Below are 21,215 nucleotides of genomic sequence, written 5' to 3'. Positions count from 1 at the left end.
TTCTGTTCTTTTTAAGAACCTAATGGCTTTTGGTTGTTTGGCTTAGATGCCACACCTAGATGAATGTGAAAGGGGCATTTTAAGAAGGTTCAGGGGTAATCCTGAAAGGTTTTGGTGCCGAGGGGATCATTAGATCTGCATCAGGGAGGAACGCATTAGGTGAAATCTCACAGAAAAATATTTGTAAGTCAGTCTTTATTGAGCCAAATGATAGGAAATTATCTTTGGGAGCAGGCAAAGATTACACTTCTCTATCAAAACAAACAGAAAGACTAGCTCTACCAGAATTTAGATCACAGCAAATAAACGTGACGTATCCGATCGGTCAAAAAGAAGAAGAAAGAAAAACGCTAATTGACCTTCTGGACATAGCCTGACAGTCAAGACACAAAACCTCAATTGTGAGCAGACTCCATCTCAAGAGCAGCCTGAGGGAGGATTTGGCAAAATGAAGTTGAGGCTTGGACTAATTTCACATGCTAATGAGAATCTCCAGATAAAAGCTGCTTTATAATGGGCGCTAACCAGTTGGCAGATTAACGCGATTCAGAACCAACAGAGCAGGAATTAGTCATGTTTGTCATGATACCATATGGCTGGAAAAAACTGGCAGAGTCTGGTTTAGCCTATTATAGGGGTTGTTTAGGGGAACAATGTAGTTAGGCATCCCTGGGAAATCAGTGCAGAGTCTAACAGCCTTCTCAAAAGGATACTGTGCGAGGTTTAGACGGAATCCCTTATCATCCCCTGGAAGAAACTAAGATTCATCAAAATCAGATGGCAGAGATGTAGTCATCCCCTCATTCTCTAAAATTCCTGCTTCAAGCAAAGAAAATGTAACAAAAAAAAAAAAACATGAATTTGAAAGCCACACCCCCAATGCACCACCCCCTTAGCCTCATGTGACAGTTTCAGCTTAAATCTGAATGAAACCTCATCTTCACAGATCTAAAATCTAATCATATACACACATGTGCCCGGCATCCACATGTGGACAGTGGCTACCGTGTTGAAGAGGTTAGGCGGAGAACATTTCAATCACGCAGAAGGCTCTATCGGCCAACGCTGCTGAGGAGTCAAGAATCTCCCTCCATGAACTTGTGCTTTGCTCACCATCCTCACTTTTAAAGTTTGAAGAAAATAATAGCATGTCTCCCGGAAAGTGAGACGAGTGCACTAAATGCAAGAGTTCTATGAGCCTTGAGATGTGTTGGCCATTTTGGAGAGAACAGTGATGGCTTCAGTCTAACCAGGTCTTAGTATTTGCTCCAAGGACACACATGCCATCCTGGAGGCTTTTCTCCCAACTGTATGCTCTCTCCTTCTTGAAAATTTCCCTCTGTCTTTGTCTTTGGGGACACACACACACAGACTCCAGATATGCTAAACTTGAAAAGATTACATCAAACAGAATTCCTATTATCGAACCAACTTAACATTTCTTTACTTAACTCCCCCTTTTCTGTGTACCTGGATCGTGCTGGCTAATAACTGGTACCTCAGTTATTCCACATGTCTTCCAGAAGGTGTGTGTGTCCCATGATAAAGTTAGACCATGACTATCCGTGTAGAGAGCATTCGTTCTGTCTCTCTTATGTTGTTGGTCTAAGAGACATGGTATTATTGTGATATTTGATGGAGCCTATACAACTTCCAGTTTTTAAAAGTCAAAAATAGAATCATGGAGTGCATATACTGCCAGCATTCGAAAACCTAGGATAGGAGAACTTCAAGGCTAGCCTGGACTACATAGTAAGACCTTGTTTTAAAACAAGTCAAACACAGGCATCTTTGTATGATTCAAACTAATACTTATTCCAATCTAACCTTGGGTTCAGAGTTCGAGTAGTAGTTGAGAAATACCTGAGTTCAAATCTTACCTTGTCACTTAATAACTGGATGTCTTTGAGAAATCAGTAAATGAATTAGAAAAATAGATGCCACTTGTGGTCCAAAAGAAAATAAGATTATTGTGGAAAATTCCATTTTGTATGGTGAAAAAAAATCAATCATGTATCCTCAAAGTAAGGCTTTTAGCTATCAGTACACCACTGGGGAACATCCAGGAAATGTGGTGAAGAACGAAAGTACAAAGATAGCCTCCCTAAATAACAAAGACTTCAAGGGGACTCAGGAACTTCAAGGACTCAGGGATGAGTCCCCATCCCAGGCCTGATGGAGGCACTTCGGGTTTATCTAGGACTGTGCATGGGAAGCTCCTCCAAAGACAAAGAAGCCACATCTCGAGCATCCAGACACAGAGGTTTAAATGCAGATACTGGTCTTGAACTTGTGTAGCTCAAGAGCACCGTCATACCACAGTCATGTTCAGCATCATTTCTCGAGGCAGCAGAAACACAGGGCTAACTTCCCCGAATTGAGCTATTTTAATTTTGTAAAAAGCAACCATGGAACTAAGCTATGGGATGGATAAAGGACAGTGAGTGGCCAGCACCAAAAAGGAGGCCAGGGAAAGACGCTGCCTGTGGGGCCTGGAAACAGACACCAGGAACTATGACCTCAAAGACAACTTTGGGCAGGTGCCAGAAAGAGAAGGACAGCCCAGGTTAGGACCAGGAGAGAGAGAGAGAACAACTGTGGGTAAGAATCCAAGCAGCGAAACTGTGAAATCTAAGAGCATACCTCATGGGGTAGACAATCTGTGAGCCAAGTGAATCCCTGGATGGAGTTTACAGCGTATGAGCATCGAGAAAAGAAGGGGACTTCTTTGTACTAAAAGTTCATATGTAAGATGTTTTGTTTCCATTCAGTAAGTTCCAGCTTGTTACTGGAAGTGAAGACGAGGCAGCCTTAATTTTAAACAACAATCAATATTCACTCATTCACATCAGCTTTATTTATTATTATTATAGTGCATGCATGTGTGTGGGAGGGAGGGAGGGAGGGAGGGAGAGAGACAGACAGACAGACAGACAGACAGAGAGAGACAGAGTTAGTTCCCTGGGATCATACCCAGGTTGTCAGGCTCAGCAGCGCCCTTATGCACTGAGTCCTCCACCAGCTCCCAATGTAGCAAGCTGAGAGAAAGCACAGAGTTTGGATTCAGAGAAGTCTGACTTATGTGGCTTCATTGCTTGTTAACTTCATGCCAGAGAGCTATATCCCAGTCTGTTGTCAGTTACTACATTTTAAAAACACCTTCACTGCCCTGTGGTTAAGTCTGGCAAATATCCAGAACTTGGCAAATCCTCAGTAAGGTCCCTGGGTTGATGACTCATTTCTTAGCAGTTGAAACAGTTGCTAGATTTTCTTTCTTTGTTGTCTTTTGGGTAGGTCTGTCATTACCTTGGTAACCTTGTTGGACACACACCCCTCCCTAAGAGTAAACAGGCTCTGTGTTTACTGTTCCTAAGCTCACTTTTGTGCTTGCTTTGCTTTTGTTCTTATTGCAGGCAGCACCTCTAGGCCAAATGTCAACACTAGAAGGAGTCTGTTGTCTACTGATGACAACAGGGTAGAAAAAAATATCCTCAAAAGCAAGATTATCCTCCACACCTGCCAAGAAAACCAAGCCATCTGCCCACAGCCTCCCACTGAGAGCATCTGTTCAGGCTGGGCCCCTGGCACTCAAGGTGCACCGCTCAGTGCTTTGCAGGCCAAAGGAAGGTCTTGGGGTCCCAGGTCTTCGGGCTTATCGGGCTCAGACATCAGTGGCCACAACTGAAGAGCCCACCCAGAGAGCAGCTGGAGAGCCTTCGGGCTCCCTGAAAGAATGTGCAGGAGAGTCAAGGGTCACATGCTCCAACCCCCTTACTAAAAGTATCCCAGGCAGACACCGTTGAAAGGTCATCTAAGACAGTGACAGGGCACAGCTTGGGGGAGCAGAGAGGAGGCCACTGAATTTTTTTTTTTAACGAAACAAAACTTACATCTGTTTCTAGCCCAGCTTAGACTTTCAAGTCTGATTTTTCTTTCGACGGTATTTCTTTGGCATTTCTAGCTCATGTCTAAATCACAAAATACATCCATTGTGCACTTCTGGGCTTGCACGCATGTGCCACGAAGCCCAACACTGCAAATGCATTTCTCACTTCATTAAGCATTGCTCTGAAATGGCATCCAAACGTCCACTCTCCCCACCCGTCGGGGGAGGCAGGGTGGTGGGGGGAGAGATTGTGTTACTTTCCCCCCAGTGGGAACAGAAGGAACGGAGAAGTCACAAGCTGTGAGGTTTAATATTTTTCAATTTCACGTGTCCGACTTTAAGAGCCGATTGCAGGTACAGCCTGGTCAGCCATGCCATAGCCAGGAAGGGCTCAGTTGTCTTGGGGAGGGTCCCATGCTGCCCTGCAAATCTCTGATGTCTATAGCAGCAGCAGAAATTGGCCAAACCCCAGGGAGCCTTCTCACTTCAGTGGGTGAAGTGCTGACTCCACCTCCCACAGGCAGGCCAGGACGAGTTCTGCTGACTTAAGACGATGCCACGTAAATTAGAACTCGTGTAACCATATGGTCCAAACCTGCGGCTCATATTTTATACACAAATGACTATGACAGGCGGGATTTTTGTGCTGACAAGTTGTATTTCACCCATGTTTACTCAGAATGCGAGGCTAAGAAGCCAAGCAGTCAAACTTTGTGCTATTTTTTGGTGCAAAAGTTTCATTGAATTTCCTTCTTATTAAAAGATGATGAAGAAAAGCCCACCAACCCATGCAAGATCAGCTTTCTCCTTTACTGTCATTATCCAAGCATTTGAGATCCAGTGTTTGAAAGCCGAACTTGAGCCTTGGCTTTCAGACAAGCCTGTGGTTGAGTTTACTAAATAGCCCTTCTCTGTGATTCAGTAGTAGGATCACCTGATCTTGCAAACAGAGCCAGCCCACTCAACCTTCTGTGACTCCACCTTCTGCACACAGTGGCCTGTCACTTCTGAGATCTCTGGTTAGAAAAGAAAATAGTCAACCTGGCTGGATTAATCCACAGCTGATGGCGCAGCAGTGTGTCCCATGTGTGCTAACCTTTGATTAAACTCAGAGTCAACCAAGACTTAGGAACTAAATTACAGCTGCCGAATGTAAGACACCATGGAGCAAATCTTGAACTCGCTCTGGAAAAGTTCTGCAAGCGTTTGTTTTCATGTGTGCATGTATTTTTACACGCCTTGCAAACAACGCCTTCTGCTTTGAGGAAAGCGTATTTGACCCCAACGCACTTTTCCCTCCTCTGTCCAAAGCAGCTTACTTGCTAAACCAAAACCAGGCATGTAGTTTGGGTATTTTTCTAACTTCTGAAGGAAGTTAGAGCATTCTAACAAATCCATCAAACTCACAATACCATTTAGTGATGTTTTTAGCAACCGACCCAGGGTCATTTCTTACAAATCAGTACTACCTCAAACACTCAAGACACATGGTTACTAGTCCCAAGCCCTCCCCAGAACTACTGGAGACTCTGCATGCAGGCACTGGGGGCTTCTGTGGAAGCTCTTCAGAGTTCTCCAGCTGGCTGACCTGGGTTTGAGTGTCGCCCACACTGTTCCCTTCTGAAAGCAGCTCTCTAATGAGGCCAAGCACAGTCCCTGCAGGTCAGTGAGGTGCTGTGAACAAAGCCTAATACACTCTTTGCTCTGATCCCTCCCATGCCAGGAGCTGCTCAGGGGCAGTGCAGGAGGAGTGGAGAAAGTGTTCTGGGCTGACATCTGATTTGTCTCCCACCCCCCTGCTTCCCCTCCGGGCACCATCTTGGCTCTCCTAGCCAGGTGTTTATCTTTCAAGTCTTCACTGATAATGGCTTAAGAACTGATTCATCCCAGGTGTATTTTAATGAGAGACTCTGCAAAAGCTTAAAGACTGTAACGATGGAAGGGAATAATTTTCTTTTAATGAATATGTGTCATGCTATTATAAAAGTCAGGCGCGACTACCACAAAAACCAAGAAAATGCCAAAAAGTAAAAACCGGAAAAATTTCCCATCATCCCCCTTCTCAAACACCATGTGTTTTCATAAATTCGATGGGAGGAGGTGGACACTGTACTGACTTCAGATGCAATACATAGATAGCGCCATACCCTCCTTATCACTGAACATCGTAACCCAGGAGGCATTTTTCGCATAACCGTATACTTCTCATAAGGGACTCGTTTTTAAAGGCAAAACTTACCAATCTTATTCTTTAATCATCATTTTAAAGGAAATGTTCCTAACTCTGTTAAGTGCTGGAGACAGTAAATGAACGAACCAAAACCAAGTACATCCTGTCTAGAGGCAGGTGGGGACTTTTGACTCTGTATTCTTTGGAGTAACCCTGATATTTGTCTGCCTGGCCTGTGGCAGGTGACTTTTAATGACTAAGAATAAAGATGAGTGTGTTGTGACTGTGACCACCCTCACTGGCACTCCTAAATACCTCACTGTCCCTGGTTTGCTGCCTCATTCTGCAGAAGGTTGACTTGTAGTTTGTTCTCTCTGGGCTCCTTTCTTCTGGGTCCTGTTGCTAGGATACAAGCGCATGTCAACACATGTTGCATAACAGACATTGGTTTTTCCCACTCACAACCTTGGCAAACTTCTAAAACTTCTAAAAAACTAAAAGCTTCTAGGAAATTTGAGACTTTTTTTTTTTTTTTTTAAAAAGTCATTTTTATAATTTTCTAATGCAACAGATAAAGCTACATCTTGAAGTCTCGGGTTGTGGAATATTTGAAACTTTTGCAAACTCCTCGAATGGATTAAGATTTTATTTAATGCAAAATTCAACGACAACAACAACAACAATGTATTACTTTGTTTTAGCAAACAGCTTTGACTCTTATGAAAACACACCAAGAGTTGTCCCCCCACCCTGCAACCGTGTGCACAGTGGTGACACTTGACATCAGTTTAGGATCCAGCATCTCATCACCCAGAACTACAGAGTCAGTGTTTCAAGCCAAGGACCAGAAATGAGCTCATGGAAAACCTCAGATAACACCCAAGTACAGCTAAGACGAGATTTTGGAAATGGCCTTAATGATGAGGAAAAGCAGACTTGAATCTAACTGAGGAGCCAGGGTGGGATCTACCTTGACCCTGCAGAGGAGCTCACCTTCCATGTACTGTTCTGCAGACTCAAGCAACCTCAAATCAGAAGTATCTTTAAAGCTGTATCAATACTAAGTAAACATGGACAGATTTAAATTTTTTAATTAAATTTATTTTTTAAGGAATTTATTTTCTTTTTATTGGTATGTTAACTGATATTTTATACACGTACATAATATGTTATGATTAAACTCTATTTTATACACGTATATAATATATTATGATTAAACTCTCCCTAATCTCTGTCATTTCCCTCCCATCTCTGTTGACCTCCCCTTCATAACACTTTCCCAGACTCATGATTTTGGATTTTGTTTTGTGACACATTACAGCCATCTGGAAATACATACATGTTTGTAAACAATGCAGTATAGCAATTGTGTATACATGTGCATGCTATATTAACTAGGCTTAACTAGGGATCTAAAGACAATTTAAAGTACATGAAGGAAGTGTCTAATGTATGTCAGTACATCAAAGCGTTGCATCATTTATGAAGAACTTGAATATCTGAAGATTCTGTTATCTAAGGGCAGACAAAGAAAGAGACCCTGTAACCCATCTCCAGTGAAGACCAAGGGACAGCTGTGGTTCTTAGCATATTGTATTGGTGAACTCCAGGTAAGGTTGTGATTCTTAGGACAATGTATACTATTGTACTGTTATAGTTCCCTCCTCCCTGCTTAAAAATCTAGAGCGTTCATGTATACCAGTGGAAATGTTCACAAACCTAGGATTGATAATCTTGACTTTGAAAACCATTATAATATGAAATTTGAATATGAATATTGAAATTTACAAATACATATTATCAATACCACTCTGCCTTTTCCGTGAACTCTGGTACTTAGAGTCTGGGGAAATAATGCATGTACACATGTCAGGTTCTGTCTCCTCTCTCAGCGCACACTGCAGACCCTGGGTGGTGAGGACATGACTGAGACCTTTGCAAAGGTGAAGAAAAGGCTATGGGATGGAACCCTGAAAGAAAGCGGGACCCTAAAGGAGGCGGGGCAGTTCCGAGAGATGAGGGAGCAGAGATGGACAATCTGGGGTTTCTTTTATAGTAATCTTTAATTATGTGAAAGGATGTTTATATAAGAGGGTGACCTTTCTTTCCCCATCTCTTCTGGGTCTGGGTCAAAAGAAATGGGCTAAGCTGGACAGAGAGGAGCTTAGGTAAGACAGGAGAAGGAATTTCCTGAATGTGGAGGTCGTTAAACACTGGAATGAATTAGTAAGGGAGTCTATGGACACTCTGCCTCTGGGGAGCACTTAGAAATAAGATAAATTTTCCTCTGTCAGGGAGGGTTTAGAAGTAATCCAACCAGAAGGTCTCTCAAAGCATTTCCCAGCACTATAACCTGAAGGCCAAATTCCCTCCAATTTTATTTCTCTAGTTAAGTGAACGGGAGATGGATGCCGGAAGCAAAATGCAGGACTCAGGTTCTGGGGAGGCTGTTCTTTTCATTTTATAATAACACGGTGCTTCTCACAAAGGATAAGCTATAATCCTTCCTGAAAACCACATCAAGGAAAAACTCACAGCTCAAAACTTGGCAAATTAACAACTGGTTGGACACCTGTACTCCTGGTCTTCCAAACACAAATACTGTCCCCTCTCTTTGGTCTGCTGAGCATCCCTCTTTTTTTAAGAGAGAAAAGAAAGGAGGGACTCCATGTTCATGAGCTCCTGGAGCCCAGAATTTGTCAGACACCCTACAGTTACAGGCAGTTGTGAGCCACCAAATGTGGCTCCTGGGAAGTGAGCTTGGGTCCCCCAGAAAAACAGCAAGCGCTCTTAACTGTAAAGCCGTCTCTCCAGCCCTGTTCAGTTTTTAATTTTACTTCTATCTTTTCCAGATGGTCCTTCCAAATGCCCGTTTCTGCAGCTAGTCAGTTGCTCCAAACAGCATTTCAAAACCTGACCAAAAGCTTTCCCCATAATGATTTAGCTAAGTTTCTACCTTAGTTGGAATACTCTGAAAATCTTAACTGGAGTGCACCCCCATTCTTTTCATTTCTCTTCATAGCTTTAATCAAGACAAACACTTAGTTTAGGTGAAAGTCCAAGAGTAGAATACACTGATATTTACCGGACAGTCGATAAACAAGCTGGTAGGTATAATTACTAATTTTGCTTTTTTCTTTAAAAACGTGTCAAGTGCCCTTTGTTTCTGGTCGAATCAGGATTTGAAAGGTTCTTCAAACCAGTCCTCCTCCTCTTCTTTCTCACCCCACCCCCCACCCGCTTTTCTTTGACCTGTGTCTTCTCCCTCCTCCTTACCTCCTCAGGCCCAGAACATTTGTTCCCTCTGAGTTCTCCCATCCTTTTGTCCAGCTGAAACTCTGAATTCAAGTGTAGAGAAAAGCCATTTGATGTGGGTAGGAGAAAGCGCTAACAGTGGGAAGGGGGCTGGGACACAGTGGATTCTGTCCTAACAGCTGACTCTTAGGGAACAAGAAGCATTCTTGCAAAACTCCATCCTTTCAAGGCTGGGCTTGGGGAGCAAAGAGAGATGTGGGCGCCTAGAGACAACATGAATTCATTACTCAATCAGCTGTGAATTAAAGATCATAACAGTTAGACTGTTCCTGAGACTATCTCATATCTACAGCTTTGTTTACAGGTGAAAATTAAGATGGCCACATGACACTCGGCAAAATAAAAGAAAGTCCTTGTTTTTACGTGTATTGAAGCTTGTGAGAAAGCTTCAGGTCTCAGTGAGAACCAAGTGGGGAGGTGAGATACCTACCACAGGGGAGGACAAGTGCCCTCTCTGCAGAGGAAAGAAACCAGGATCTCAGCTGAGGTTCTCTCCATTCACAACACAGGATGTCCTGTTAGGATGATGTATGTGTATATAGATAAGTCAATAATAGGATACAAATGAATAAGCAAATGATATAGTAATCTTTTAAAGAACATCTTAGGTTCTAAAGAGGTTATTTGCCTCATGCTTCAAGAAGAGTCTCTGCCACAGCCTTCTTACCTGAAGAGTCTCAAGGTAGCCCCTAGCAAGAGACAGCACCCATCGTCAAGTCAATCCTTAAATATATGAGCATTTGTGCACAATGAGATATTAGCTTTGGTTTCAAAAAATCTACCAAGCAGCAAAACACATTATTAAATATTTAAGACATGAGGCATATGGATCAATAAATAGGAGGCAGGCTTCTTGACCAAGGTTGGTCTCAGCAGACAATCCAGGTCAGAAACCTCAATGTTCTTTCTTCTCTAGCTTACCTAGAGAGGCGACCTTAGCCCGAGTTCTCGGCAGCCCATTCAGAATTCAACTTCCCTTTCTCAGAAAGAGAGACAGAAATGAAAAACAAGCAGAAAGCTATACCTGGACATGAAAGAGACATGGACAAGGAGATGAAGAGAGAGGTGAGTCACTGAAGAGTCTGAATCTGTATTCCCACCCAACCTCTAAAGACAAAGGCAGTACTACAGCAATGCTTGTTGGAAGAGACCACTGCTCACTGCTTGGTGAACTGCTAATCATGTCCTTTCTGGGACAAATCCCGGGCTCCTTGAAACCCTGAGAGACCAACAAAACCAGAGCCTGCTTTAACACAGCCACATGCTTGGCTCCGTCCACCAAACACCATTCTCATTAGTGGACAAGAATGTATTTTCTCATACACTGAGCCTTTCCTTCAGCCATCTCTACCTTAAGAAAACCAGCTTGCATGACTTTGTCTCTCTCGAGCTGCTCCCTTTCTAGGATTGAAGACTCTGCAGAAATGCCCCTGAGCACAAAGGATCTGCTGCAGGATGCCGGTCCTCTGCAAAAACTTCTGGAAATATGGCAAGTTCTTTCACAGCAAAACAAATCATCCTTTGAATAAGAAGCGCCAAAAGTTAGAAGGAGGAACAGATGAAGGCTGCAGATCTCTTCGTAAATTATGTATGCACCGTGCCTCAGAAGCTCGAAGGGGCCGTGAATTCAGAGATCTCAACAGCACCACCACCACCAAGCCAATATCTGACACCTTATGTTCCCGAAACTCATTACAGCTCTGGGAATGGAAGTGTGGGGCAGAAAAGGAAAACTACTAACAGGAGATAAATTATTTAAAGAGGAAATGTTCTTGTTGTTCCTCGATCCTCGAGCGTTTCCCAACAGTTTCAAAACTTGCAGAAAGAGAAGGAATCCTGTCTCCTAAATTACCCTTCCAATCGAAGTGATCTCTGTCCTAAAGTGGACAGGCAAGGATAGTCCATGCCTTTCGGAACCAACCTTTAAGACGCAGAGCGCTTGTTGTTTTTAACCCTTCCTTCTCCTTCCAACTTGTCCTAAGAAAATAAATCACATCTCATTTAAACCAGAGGCCACATTTGCCCCTTCAGTAAGACTCCAGTAAATGACAACCCCATTCTTTAGACTGACTCGGAGAGGTGGGAGGCGGTGCTGACGTCCTCTGTATCTGAAATCCTGCACAACCCCATCTTTTATTCCCGACGGAACTTGTCTCGGGTATCCGAGAGTGCGTTCCCATTACTCGGTCCGCAGTGAACCGAAGCATGACACATTTCACCTGTGAGATGAGCCTGTTGCTCTGCCTGGCCAGCTCTGAGCTCTGGGGATTCTTGCTCACTCCAGGGTCCACAGCACCTCCCTCACGTGATACAGGACAACCAACTCATGAACAAATGAGAAGTGTTTATAAAGCGCCAAGGCCAGGCAGCGCACTGTCCCTTCCTTCTTTCCCTGATGATTTACTGGAGAATCATTCTTTGGCCCCTAAGACCTTTTAGTAACCAAAGGCATACACCCTGTTCCAGAAGTCCTTTACATTCTGTTTCTTATTTCAAAAAAAGAATTTCTTTTTTTTTACTGGAGTCCTCCCTACTGCATGTGGATTGAATTTCCATTCTCGTCTCCTCATTTCCACCTTTCTTTATTTCTGTCTCCATCACAGCAGAGCATTCAGTATGCTGCAGAAATAATTTTCTGCTGAATGAGGTTTGGCCATAAGTCAAGGGCAGATTTATTAAGGCCCTTGCCCAGCCTATTCCCTGGCACTCTTGACATGACAGTTTAAATCTCTGATCACCTTTACATATAACCCCTTCGCTGCTAAACAGTCCAGAGCCAGAGCCAAGCAGCCCTGCCTGGTACTGAAATGAGCTTTAAAAAAAAAAAAAAAAAAAAATGACCCAAAGCCCAAATAGACAAGGCTTCTTCTCCAGGATACAATGTTTCTGGGGGACATCCAGTGTGCCCCCCCCCAAGTATTCTCTCCCTGCTCAAGGCTCACTGCTGTCTTCTACCTGCATTTATCAGAAGGCCACCTCAGTGTCACCAATGCTGAGTGTGGGAAAACTCCACACTAGTGTGTATCACCAGGATAACTGTTTTATATATGAAGGCAGTTAGGTGCTCTGTGAGAATGTTGTTTCTGTTCTGGTTTTCTGGTTTGCTTGTTTCTATTTTTTTTTTTTTTTTAATGCTTCTGCCTTTCTGTGACAAACTTACCTAGCATCTGGCACTATATAAACCAGTCTAAACACACATGTACATATGCACACATACACACATGCACACATGTGCATACACACACACACACACACACACACACACACACGTGCGCGCGCATACACACGTGTTTCCTTAAAAAAAATAAAAGAAAGGTGAGATTAAACATTGGTAAATCGAATCTATATTGCTGATGAGAGCAATTTAGTTCATAAAGCTCTTCATTTAAAATAGTCTCATGATCTTACCTAGAAACAGACTTATGGATTTTCCTTTTCAGTTTTAAAGGCCGAAACAGAAGGCAAAGCCTGTTAACATTCCCTTTGAGCAATGTTGAAAGGTTTGGAGGCAAAGGGTGGACTATTTGGGGGCTATGGATATATAGATGAACTCCATAAAAATGTCTATAGTGGATGAGAGAACTATTTGATCAGGAGAAAAGAGTCCCTTGAAGTTAGCATAGGGAGGGACCCACTGTTCAAGACTCCACAGTGGAGCCTTAACTTCCCTTCGGAAGTGAAGGTTGGCAGAAGTTGGGAGAGAAGGGACTGGAGGCCAGAGAAAATGACTGGAGGCGATTGTCAAGAATTTGGGGGGAGGGGGTTTCCTTCCCACAAAGAAAAGTAGAAAATCATGTCCAAACAGAATTAGCACAGCCCCATAAACTCCCCAGCCACAATGTCAGCCATGGGGCCACAGTACTCTCAAGCTGTAATTACTTCTAGAAAAAATAAAAGAATCTTGGCACCCAGCCACAGAGGGGCATCCTCAGAGAAGAGCCAGCCACAGGAATGTTTAGAGGGGTCATACATCTTCTGTTTTTTGTTTAGGTAAACACAAGTTCCTACCCACGCCCTGTTACTGCCAGAGACACTTGAAGAGAAATAAGAATACATTTTTCTTTCAGCAGAAGATTAATTGTGCAGCCCCTGACTTGAGTGCTGGTGTGGTCCTCGGGGCCTCACAAACTCTGCCTAGAAGAAGCAAAGCAAAACCATGCAGAAAATACACAAAGAGCTGAGGGGAGCAAATTCTCTGCAAACGAGCTCTCCATTGTCCAGAAAAATTACCAAAAATTTAGTCAAATTCCCAGAAACTTGGTATTTGCAAAAGACCATGAATGGTTTCCACTGGGGGTGACCCATAAAGAAATGCTATGCTACTACATTTATAGGGTCCCCACTTAGTCCTACGGAAGGAGCCTACAGCACTGTACTCATCTGACTCGTCAAAGGGGAGAGAGCTGTGCTGAGTTACTTTAGATCTGGGCAAGTTCAGGACAGTCGCTAAGACCTGGTGGATGCACAAGGTCACCCTCCAGCTCAGTTGCGGGATGCTTTCATTATCTGCTAAATAAGCCAGGCGAGCTCTTCCTCTCGGAGAAATAGATGTGTTCCCTCCCTACCCACAGCCATTCATCCCCTTGGAGCATTCTACGTGGGCCCTAGCAATGACTTCAGGCAGGCATTTATCTTCAGGGTTATGGGACATTCGGTTATATCTGCTCGTTGTGTGAACATTATTTTAATCTAAGTGCTTTAATGTCCAATCATGATAGGATAGGTGTCCCATTCCTTAAATGTTTCCATTTTTTAACCATTCTAAAATAACTTCTGTAATTGAATCTACTCCCATAAATTCTTATTTATGAAAACAAGTTGCCCATAAACACATCCGAGAAGCCCGTTTCCCATTCTTCTCCAGTGCCTTAAGAGCTCAGAGTGTGACAGCCACATTGGAACTGTGGAAATAACTGACAGGTTTTGTGCCTTTGGCTCTTTTTCTTCTTCTTCTTCTCCTATGCCCTAAAGTTTCTGAGCCTTTCAGAGTCTAGAGGGACAATGACTTTGGTTTAATAACTGTGAAATGCTATTGAGGGAGCAATAAAAAATATTCCCCACCACCAAACAATATGATGATCACAATGGCCAACACCGCTGCCAATCACGAGGCATTCACGCTCAAGTGGCTTGAGGTCCCTTAACAGCAGGAAGAGTCAGCCCCCTTGGAAAGGGGGTTTACACAGGCAGGGAGGTTTCGGTTGCCCTAGATGGGTTAGTTCCTCGGCCATGGCACAGAAGTGCTTTATCTATGTTGTCCCTTGGTTACTGAATGAAGCATCAGGGCTGTGTGCTAGCGCTCATGGTCTTGGTCTCACTCCTGTTCTTCTAGCCTGCCATGCCTAAGAACACTCAGCCTACAGCTCCACCAACACAGCTTCAGGCTGCTTACGGTGACAGATAAATTTGACAGGAGAGCAAATTATTCCCCAGAAAGGTGATTTTTTATTTTTTAAGTTCAGGAGTAAAACGGGACCAAAACACGCCTCACCTAAAATAAATAAGAAAGGAAGAGAACACTTTTTACTTGATGCGGAGAAGAGCTTCCTCCTGGAAAAAGTTCTAACAAGCTCCAGCAAGCTGTCCTCAAAACCGACTGCCCAAATTTCCCCTCCTGGAAGTCAACAGTCCTGTCCTCTTGCTGGGTGCTGCTTCTCTGGGCAAATTAAGCATGCTTTTAAGAATACATTGTGTGACAATATAACGTGGAGAAAAAATATCCTCAGACTGAGACATTTAGAGTTCGTCACCACCCCCAGATGGCTGTACAATGTCTAGATATATAAGCCCAGAAATATGGGCAGAAGAAGCAGGTTCATCTCAGAGAACTTAAGGAAGCCACTTGTGGAGACGGAAGTCATGGGCTAATTTCTGCGGGTCTACTGGGTACTCTTGTACCGTTACCTTCTACCTGATGTGAACTGGGATTCAATTCAATACAGAGAAGATTCTAAGTTGATTCTTGCCCAGAATGATCGGGGCAAAAGAAGAAAACTCTGGTGCAGCCAGAGTGAGTTATCACAAGCAACGACAAAAAAAGATATATTAAGGTCAAAATTTCCCCCCCCCCCCTTTTTTTTTTACTTTGGATTGCAGTGGCAGTTCTAAGAGGGTTCAAAGAAGAATGATGCATATTGAGAAAGAGTCTAGGAAGGGTGGTGACAGGATTCTTAGAATTTGACACTATCATATTCCTTGTAGAAATCTTAAAAAAAAAAAATAATCCTCTCGTTAGCATATGAAGTGAGGCCAACTCAATACCCTCCTCTCTCTCTCTTTTACAAATGTTAGCTGAGACTCTGGCTCCACTTTCTCTAGAGTTAAAGTGATTATAATTATTATTATCATATGGTTAATCCAATAGGAAGGCTTTCCCTTAGCCAATCTACTGCTTATCACGATGTCTTCCAACCCACCTCATCCAACCCACCAACATTTCCAACCTGACATTTGTGTATCTCCAAAATTAGACTTAACTCCACCCACTTGCAAGTGAGAATGGGATAATTAATGATTAATAACTGATTAATCAAGAACTTGACAGGGATGAAAAGTAGCTTGAACAATGGCAAAATCTTGAGGGTTTTGAGCCCTAAATCTAACACCTTAGGAGGCCTTTGTGTCATAAGTTAAAGATGTCCATACATTACGACCCAATCCCTGCAGACACAGGGATGGGAACTGACTAGGGTCATAAGCCTACTCAAGCCTCAAGCACCAAGAGCTGGATACTATGATTCACAACCCAATAAAACCATCTAAGATGGAAAATGAAGTTTCCCAGAGTGGAGGGGTGGTGAGGAGAAGGGAGACAAAACCACAGGTGTCCATCATTTCTCCATCAATATGTTACTATCCTGCCTGAGAGCTCTGACAGTGTCTCTGTAGCTCATGGGCTATACCCTCAATGCAGAGTTGATTATAAAACATGCCCCTATTTTGGATGTAATTAAAATGGTATAAAAGCGAAAAGGAGGAGAAAGAATGGGATGGGGGGTGTTCCTAGGGAGGGGAAATGGGGAAAGAGGATGACATCTGAAATGTAAATAAATAATATATCCAATTTTTAAAAAAAAAGGGGGGGGAGAACCTGTTGATTCTGGCCTGTATCATGTCTATAGACGATGCACCATGTGTGGTGGTGCACATCTGTAGTCCCACTACTCTGGATGGTGGTGCACATCTGTAGTCCCACTACGCTGGAGGGAGGAAAGAGAATCATTCAGGTCAGACATTCAAAGCCAAACTGGAAACACAGAAAAGAGCCTAGTCCTTAAATACAAACACATGAACAATCAAACAAAAATACAATATTGTAGTCAGATCAGATTTGAAAATATGGTGTCCTTTATTTGCCCATAAAACAAACAAATGTATGTGCACGGCAGAATCAGTACAAACCTATCTCAGCTAGGCGAACCTGCAAAAATGGAGAACCAGCGGGCAAGTTCTGTGGCATTTCTGGAATGAGGCTAGCATCTTCGGCATCTCTAAATTAGTTTGAGGAAGGGCAAAAGTTATCAGAAAATGAAGTTAAACTAGCTTGCAGATATCCCTGTACTATTGTAATATTTATCCAGTCATTTATTGACAAATAGTTAAATAACCAATAAAGTCTACATCACTATTTAATACATACACGTTGAATTAACTGGATGAATTTCAGGTCGCTTCACCTTTCTATTGGGATTCAAGTACACCATACTCAGAGACTTTGTTATGTCTCTGAGGGAAAAATGCTAAACCTGATAACAACCAGGAAGCAATGGACACACTGTCGTAGTAAAGTCTGTCAGTAGCTAAAGCCCAAAGGCTGTCACTCCACACACTGTAAGTTGGTCTGGGACCACACTACAGTGGGCTAAAGAAAGGTTCTTGGTTGTGAAGACTGCTTTCACTGAGCAGAAGACTCCTCAAGTCAGCTCTAATCTTCAGATCATTTTCAAAGAGCATCACTTCGGTCTCTTATCATGGTACCTAGCAGTAATACCCAGATCAGCCAGAAGGAAAGCCATGAAAGATTTCATGAGATGAAATCAAGTAAGGGCTCAGTACAGCACCTCAGAGCCTGTTCAGCAAGAAGAACACACAGGGATCAAAAGGAAAGAAAAGGGGATCATATGTTATGGCCCTGGGGTCTTCAGCCATCGCTGTAGAGATCTAAATAGTGCTAGAATTAACTGAGCATTGCTGAGGAAAACCCTTCCCTGCAGGGTCAGCTTTTTACAAATGGTCGTGCCCAGGGAAGTTTCATAAGCCAGTCCCCCATCAGGAATTTCCACTTTGTCAGGCATGGGCCATTTCACACATCAACAAGGCAACCATTTGGAGGACCAATGACTGTGAGAGGCAAAGAAAGAGCATCTAGTCATTGACAATGCTTTCCCACTTGGCTGAAGGCTACACATGATAGACCAAAACAATAAAAAAGCAATTCTGGGGGCTGGAGAGTCTGCTCAGTGATTAAGAGCCCTGGCTGCTCTTCCAGACAAGCTTGGTTCAATTCCCTGCACCCACATGGCAACCCACAACCAACTGTAACTCAAGCTCCAGGACATCTGACGCCCTCTACTGGCCTCTGTGGGTACCAGGCATGCACATGATACACATACACATACGCAAGCAAAACACCCATACACATAAAGAAATTAATTAAAAGGAATACAGTTATAGTGATAATTAATAATGGAGTGACTAAAGGGACACATATGAAAATGTTAAAGGAAGCCCATTATCTTGCATGCTTATTATTTTTAATTAATACAATATATAATAAAAATAACACATATGTGGCAGTTAGGACATAGTAAGAGCTGTTCTAAAGTCTGCCTACATATTAACTAACTATACACCTACTCGCAAAAGCCTCACCATTTTGCCTATTTCATAACATGGATCACACTGAAAAAGAGGCTGTTGCAAAGCTAGAAGGAAGCAGTAAGTCACCAATGGCCATCATCTTTGTCATTATAAACACTGACCCAAACAGGAAGCTTGTGTTTGACATAAGAAACCACTTATGGGATGCATTCAGTACTCATTATCATTGTACCAATAACCTAATAGGGATCCAATCCATTATATTATAATTAATTTTCATTACTAACTAATAAGATTGTTACCATTACAAATGATAAGTAGCACGCTGGCTTGGTTTGACTAAAAATCACCTAAGAACTAACGGTCAGGGGACTGGAGAGGCACGGCAGTTCAGAGCACTTCCTGCTTCCCCAAGAAACCCAAATCCAGTTCCCAGCCCCCAGCTCAGGTAGCTCACAGCCACCTACCTATAACTCAAGCTTCAAGGGATCCAGTGCCCTCCTCAAGCGCCCACAAGTACCTTCACATATGTGACATACCTTCACAACACACATACACACATAAAGAAAAAGAAAGAAGACATCTTTAAAAGAAATAATAACTAATGATGAAGCGTTCTTCTGGTAGGTCAAAGCCCTGACTCCATTACTAACCTAAATTACTGATTTCCTAATTAGAAAAATTAGCTCTTCCTTGACATTTTGTGTAATTTGGTTATGAGGCCTTCAGGCGAAACTCTAAAACTTTACCTTTGCAAATTTTTGCATATGAGAACGGAATAACTTTTCTTTTTTAAGATCTGAAATCTAGACAAATCTAAAGTACCGAAGTTGAGAATTCTAAAGCAGAGTTTCGAACTTGGTATTCAGTTCCTTCTGTATATAGAACAAGAAAGGAAACTGTTGCCGGAAACTCATGCAAGTCCGAGCAGCCAGCAGCCAGTGTGATACAGGCTCAGCTGGACAGATGTTCTGTAGCATCATGGTGTCTGAGATGGTGTCTGAGAAACATGCTGTGGCCGATATTGGAGAGTGGTGTCTACCTGCCAGCAAGCCACAGACCCCACAGGGTTTGGTTCTGAGTGGCAGAGTGGATTCACTGAGTCAGAGTCTGTGCTGTGGCTCAGGAGCCTTTGTCACCCAGGCTGCCTCTCACCGCCTCCATGCTCAGGAAATGACCTGGAGATGATCAAAGTCTATTGTTCACAGTGTGCTTAGACCAATAGAATTTGCAGGAGTCAGAGGAAGATATAGGATCCTAGCTGTTCTGGAGTTTTAGTTTGTATGCTTGCCTTCTAAGCAGAACGGTGGTCTATGTATTAGCAGCAGGGAGTTACTGGGATCTTTATCCAAAGATTTCTCCTCTGTTAAACTATATACTGTCATTCTATGAATTTCTGTTGGTGCTTGCGAGTGTTTGTGTAGTTACAGACATTTAGACTGAAGCGTGGAGCCCACTTTAAGTTGCAGGCACAAAAGAAAAACTGTCTCCCTGGTTAGAAGGTGCCTGTGTTCCCCGGCAGCACCGGGGAGGGATGTTTGTTTTAGGCCGAGAGAAGGCAGGCAGGCAGAAAATGAGCTGAGAAATGACTTTTTATTTTTTTTTCCATGTGTGGCAGCTCATTAATAACCAGTGAAGGATGGACTCGGGAAGCCTCACAATCCATATCTCTGCAATTCATTTAATATTCCAGAGGAATACGCTCCACATGAAGTGTTCTGTGTACCTGAAGCCTTCCTCACAGCCCCTTTCAAACAACTTGAGGAGCTCCAAGCTCAGGAGAGCCCCCAGAACTCTTGAGGAAAGAGAATTGTGGGTGCTCTGATGCAGAGCTGTAGATACTCTAGAGTTAGGAACATGGCTGCGTTAGCACGCTTGCTTCCCATGTGTGAGGCCCTAGGCGCTGTCCCCAGCATCACAATGAAAACGACTACCAACGAAAGCGTCATCTCACTGTTAACTAGCCCAGGTTCAGTCGGTTTTTACTTACTAAGCTCGTGTTTCATGGCAAAATGCTCAAACCTGCATCCTTCCAAGTTGCCCAGCTTTAGTTACATATTTATTTTGAGTTTTTAGACCTCTACCTTCAGCATGACAAACTTCGTCAGGCTATGCCAGAAGCCTTTTAAGTTGTAGTTTAGTCTAAAACAGGCTGGTCCCTGTGGGTCTATGGACATGAATAGAAGAAAACATAAAATCTATATTTTGGCTAAAAGGGGACAGAAGTAGAGAACAGAGGTGGTGGTTTTCTATGGCATTGACCACCTATGCTATAAGTAACATGAGTGGTCTTGGAAGCTGTAGAAGGACCTGCCACCCCTAAAACCTAAACCTAGCCAAGGAGTGAAAGTGGAGGAAGATAGCAGACAACCTCACTAGCACCTCCTTAGGGAGCAGTGTAGTGGGAGATGGACCTCGGGGTGAGAAAAGACTGAGGAGATGGGGCTATTGCTTTTGCCTTATTCAGAAACAAAAAGGGCTCTCCTGAGGACAAAGAGGACAACCAACAAGAAAGGAAAAATATTCAGGTTTATCCTGACCTCAAACAAACTTTGGAAGTGAGGGAACTATAGACCCACAGCCAGGCCACTATCCCAGGACAGGACCAATGTCTCTCTACACACCTAGGCCTTCCATGCTGGGTAAAAAAATATCTGGAGTGATGTTCTGTAGCTTTTGCTGGAGCTCAAGGAAGAACAAGTCCTATTTGTTCAGAGAAACTTCTGCACCCCCCCTCATTCCCCTCACTCTATTTTTTTTCTAAAACCCTCAGAGGAAATGTCACCCAAACTTAAGGAATCAGTCATTAGTGTGTCTAACAGAGGAGTTTTTTTTTTTAACATAAAACTCTGAATCTATAATGAACAAAAGCAACTGTTCAGAGCTCCCAGAAAAAAAAATCATCCAGCAATTTAAGTAAACGGGCAAGATTAATGGATTGTCATATAATGGGAAAGGAGAGTATTAGGAAAAGGGGGGAAGCGGCTCTACAAAATTGGTTTGGAATTCAAGTCTACCCGAAGG

At 43.1% G+C, this 21,215-nt stretch overlaps 1 long non-coding RNA gene across 1 annotated transcript in view; it reads right to left on the bottom strand.

The window, feature by feature from the left end:
* Positions 1–9,480, bottom strand: part of LOC143434514 (uncharacterized) — a 116,759-nt gene extending 107,279 nt beyond the window's left edge. The window contains exon 1 of the long non-coding RNA XR_013104024.1: positions 9,333–9,480. This is a non-coding gene — a long non-coding RNA (uncharacterized LOC143434514). The remainder of the gene's footprint in view (positions 1–9,332) is intronic.
* Positions 9,481–21,215: the final 11,735 nt, after the last annotated feature.

This window comes from Arvicanthis niloticus, chromosome 15 (genome assembly GCF_011762505.2).
Source record: "Arvicanthis niloticus isolate mArvNil1 chromosome 15, mArvNil1.pat.X, whole genome shotgun sequence".
NCBI lineage: Eukaryota > Metazoa > Chordata > Mammalia > Rodentia > Muridae > Arvicanthis > Arvicanthis niloticus.
Note: the sequence above shows the minus strand (reverse complement) of the source record. Positions and strands in the feature narration are given on the sequence as shown.